General features: G+C 43.4%; 2 pseudogenes; both read left to right on the top strand.

Moving 5' to 3' along the window:
• Positions 1-3,278: 3,278 nt before the first annotated feature.
• On the top strand, positions 3,279-3,648 carry LOC102769480 (annotated as a pseudogene).
• Positions 3,649-4,173: 525 nt separating this feature from the next.
• On the top strand, positions 4,174-4,544 carry LOC102769180 (annotated as a pseudogene).
• Positions 4,545-4,874: the final 330 nt, after the last annotated feature.

Raw genomic sequence — 4,874 nt, 5'->3', positions numbered from 1 at the left:
CCCAGATCCTTGCCTGACGTATGTTCACTTCACTGCCTCTCAGTTCTCAGTATTTCCATCATGGGGAAAGAATGTGAAGTTTCAAATTATTTTTCTTATTACCATTGTTATTGCTAGTTACCTTGGCACTGAGTTTGGGCAGGGATGCATTTGAAACAGTTGGCATGAGGTTTTTAAGTGACTGTTTAGTGGACAGTGGAATAATATGGAACCAGATTTCTAAATGGAGATGACAAAGATTAAGAGAATGTAGCAAGGTGTCCCCAAGAAGGTGACAACTCCTATCTACCATACACTTGTACATAGCTCAGAAAAGTACATACTTGATATGTATTAATAATCTACTCATCATCTTTTCCTTAGGTTTGCAAAAGTAAGTTTTCTCAATCTCTGTCAACTGAGAAAAGCCTGCTTTTCTGCCCAATTATTTTCAGGGTTTATTGGCCTACATAGTCCTGTTTCTTCTGGATGCTTACTCTCGTGGCTGGCACTCCTCCTTTGATGAATTCTTCTCTACTTTTCTTCACTCTGCCGTTAGTCAGGATTCTCCTTGCAAATGACAGACGTACACTGGGAAGGGAATGCATTAGTTCACAGAGCCAGGAAGGCTGGGGTAGCCCAAGGGAAGAGTGGAAACCGGGACCTGGTCTTTCTTTCCAACTCCCATCTCTGCCTGGCTTCATGCTCTCACATTACAGAGTGGCCTTCTCTACGTGTCTGGGTAGATGGCTGCCCAAGGCTCCAGCCCTCCATCTCCACAACTGTCTGTGCAGGAGACTATTAGAGAACTAACCCTGACCCCGCTGAGGTCAAGAGCCCATGCCTTTGTTCAGTCCCTGTGTGCAAAGGGATATGAATTGTAATTGGCCAGCCTGGGTCATGTCTAGCTCAGAATGGGGTGGGGAATCTGGGGCACTGTGATGAACTGCTCTTCCAGGACACTTCAATGAAGAAGACATTCTCCAGTGGAAAGGAGTGATGTTACCCCATTTACCAGAAAAAGACAGCAGACAGAAATAAATGTTTCTGCAGTCCACTGCACACTGCAAACATGGCTCAAGCAGCTCCTTCCCTGCCACAAAGCATCACCAGCGTTAGGGCATCCTGGGTGATAGAGCTTTCCTAAAGGCTGAGGAGAACAAAGAGCAATGGCAGCGGGGCAGCAGCAGGCTCAGTGCTGCACAGACGTTAATTTGAAATAGAATATTTGAGCCCGGCCAGTGTGGCTCAGTGGTTGAGCATCAACCTATGAACCAGGAGGTCACAGTTTGATTCCCAGACAGGGCACATGCCTGGGTTGTGGGATTGATCCCCAGTGTGGGGCGTGCAGGAGGCAACTGATTAATGATTCTCTCTCATCATTGATGTTTCTATCCTTCTCCTTTCCTCTCTGCAATAAATAAAAATATATTTTAAAATAAAATAAAAGAAAATAGAATATTTGACATTTTACAGTCCCTGTGCCAACTCCACCTGCCTCTGGGGCAGCTTACCTGTTGACCCATGACCTTTGCAGATCATTCTCTTCCATCCCTTCCCTAAGTGTCCAAGGACCTCAAATATCCTCCTGCCTGAGCTTCCACGCGACACACTCCTAAATTACTGCTGCTTTCTTGTGCACAGCCACTGAATTCTTTATTTTTTTCTCCTACTAGACTTGCTTCAAAGCACATGCCCCCAAAACAAAAGCAAACGAACAAAAAAACCCACCCTACAAAACCCTCAACAAATGAAGGTGTTATTATAAACAAAAGAGCCAATTTTATTTTTAGGAAGAATCTGTCCATCTGTGACATTGTGATTTAGAATAAGAAATCCATATATTTGATCTGCATTCTGCTCCTGCCACACAGCTCCTGAAAGCCCTGTAATATTCTAAGTAATAAGAGAGCTGGAGTACCTTTTGTTTTAATATTTGGTATTTTGCCCTCATATAGCTCCAATTTCTGAAATAGTTCCAGGATGATGAAGGTAAAAAGAGGGTCTGGTTATTCATAACAACTGCTTTCAACCAGCCCTGAGTTTATGTTAATGAGGTGATTTTTGGAAAACCCCTAGACAGGATGGGAGCTGATTGCCAAGGGAGCCAACCATGCGATTAGAGCAGTGATTTTCAACCCTTTTCATCTCATGGCACACATAAGCCAATTACTAAAATTCTGCAGCACATCAAAAATTATATTTTTTGCTGATCTGACAAAAAATAGGGATGATTTTGATTCATTCACACCAGACGACTATTATTGTGTTAGCTGTTGTCATTTTTTATTTTGACAATCTAAAGAAAAGAGGTCAGTGCCCCTAATTAAATGGTCAGGTATTTCATGTTTTTAAAATTCTGGCCATACACCATGTGTGGTGCATCTAAACTGAAAATCACTGAATTAGAACGTGGGAACTTTCAACTCCACTCTCATCACCCTGGACCTCCCGGTAGGGGAGCCAGAGGCTGGAAATTGAGTTTAATCCTGAATGGCCAATGATTTAGTCAATCATGCCTAAATCATGCCTACATAATGAAGCCTCCATAAAAATCCCTAAGGTACAGGATTCAGAGAACTTCTGGGCTGGTGAACATGTGGGCGGGTGCCCAGACAGGGTGGGGAAGCTACACACCCCTTTCCCCATATCTTCCATCTGGCTGTGCCTGAGTCATGTCCTTTATAATAAGTAAACTGTTTTTCCTAAGTTCTGTGAGCTGTTCTAGCAAATTAATCAAACCCAAGGAGAGGGTCATGGACCCTCTGATTAAAAATTAAGTAAAAAACATGCCTCCTCTCAGTATAATGCTATACTAATTAAGTTTCATATTAAGGTTACTTCTGGCTGGTGGGGTCATGGGTAATTTTTATGGCTTGTATTGTATGTCATATTTTTTTACTTATCTCTAGTTCTACAATTAACAAATTACACTGGTTTAAGTCAAGAAAGGAGAAAAGGACATAGACTGAAGCCTCTGTACTTTATTTTTATATATCTTTATTGATTTCAGAGAGGAAGGGAGAGGGAGAGAGAGAGAGAGATAGAAACATCACTGATGAGAGAGAATCATCGATCAGCTGCCTCCTGCACACCCCACACTGGGGATGAGCCCTCAGACCCTTGCACTTACAGTTGAAAAAGTAAACTCAAGAAGGTTGTTAACAAATTCACATTAAAAGGCACTGATTCTTTCCCTGCCGCTGCCCAGCCGCACAGAAGCAGCAGCTCAGGGACATTCAGGATTTGGCTCCATTTGTAACTCACCTGCTACCCACCTGGAGCCCACCACCATGGCCATGGCTGAGGGAGGCACTGCAGCTGGAGAGGCAATGGATGTTAATACTACTTTACAAGAGGTGTGGAAGACTGGCCTCATCCATGATGGCCTAACATGGAATTCGAGGAGCTGCCAAAGCCTAGACAAAGGCCAAAACCATCTGAGTGAGCTTGCTTCTATCTGTGATGACCCTGTGTATGTCAAGTTGGTGGAGGCCCCAAACCAACCTCATTAATATTGATGACAACAAAAAGCTAGGGAGATGGGTAGGTCCTCTGAAAAACTGACAGAAAGGGAAAACCCCTTAAAATGGTTGGTTGCACTTGTGTGGTAGTTAGGATTCTGGTAAAAAATCTCTGGCTAAAGATATCATCAAATGCAAGAAATGAGTGAATAAAAACTTGGCTCTTGTTAGAATAAATGAATGGACATGAGTCCTCACTTCCTCCCAGCATGTGCCATTCGAGGATTCATGACTGTTGGCATGAGAAGCACAGGAAGTGATCCTTCTGTCATAAACAGTTCTTCCCAGCACCAAAATAAAGGCACACTCTCTGCCCAGTACTGGGTGTTCAGAAGAGGCTCCTGATAACAGAACTCAAAGAGCTCTGGGTTCTCCTTAAGACTTATCTCAGAAGTCAAAGTGTACCTCACCCTGTCCTCGTTAGAACTTTGTAGCAATAGTAATTATTATTTCTCTCTACAAAATGCCTTTTTACAAGTAGAGTATTGCTACCCTTGCACTTACAGTTGAAAAAGTAAACTCAAGAAGGTTGTTAACAAATTCACATTAAAAGGCACTGATTCTTTCCCTGCCGCTGCCCAGCCGCACAGAAGCAGCAGCTCAGGGACATTCAGGATTTGGCTCCATTTGTAACTCACCTGCTACCCACCTGGAGCCCACCACCATGGCCATGGCTGAGGGAGGCACTGCAGCTGGAGAGGCAATGGATGTTAATACTACTTTACAAGAGGTGTGGAAGACTGGCCTCATCCATGATGGCCTAACATGGAATTCGAGGAGCTGCCAAAGCCTAGACAAAGGCCAAAACCATCTGAGTGAGCTTGCTTCTATCTGTGATGACCCTGTGTATGTCAAGTTGGTGGAGACCCCAAACCAACCTCATTAATATTGATGACAACAAAAAGCTAGGGAGATGGGTAGGTCCTCTGAAAAATTGACAGAAAGGGAAAACCCCTTAAAGTGGTTGGTTGCACTTGTGTGGTAGTTAAGGATTCTGGTAAAAACTCTCAGGCTAAAGATATCATCAAATGCAAGAAATGAGTGAATAAAAACTTGGCTCTTGTTAGAATAAATGAATGGACATGAGTCCTCACTTCCTCCCAGCATGTGCCATTCGAGGATTCATGACTGTTGGCATGAGAAACACAGGAAGTGATCCTTCTGTCATAAACAGTTCTTCCCAGCACCAAAATAAAGGCACACTCTCTGCCCAGTTGGTCATCTCTTCTTGTCCTGGAGGGATTGTTCTTGAATGATGTCTCTGTTATTCTAGAAAGACTTCTGACAAGGGTCTTAGACCTGGTTTGTCATCTCTCTCATTGCTTGACATGGACAAATCACCCAGCTCTGTGTCCACTTTGCCCACAGTCA

Source organism: Myotis davidii, unplaced genomic scaffold (assembly GCF_000327345.1).
Source record: "Myotis davidii unplaced genomic scaffold, ASM32734v1 scaffold173, whole genome shotgun sequence".
Classification (NCBI taxonomy): Eukaryota; Metazoa; Chordata; class Mammalia; order Chiroptera; family Vespertilionidae; genus Myotis; species Myotis davidii.
Note: the sequence above shows the minus strand (reverse complement) of the source record. Positions and strands in the feature narration are given on the sequence as shown.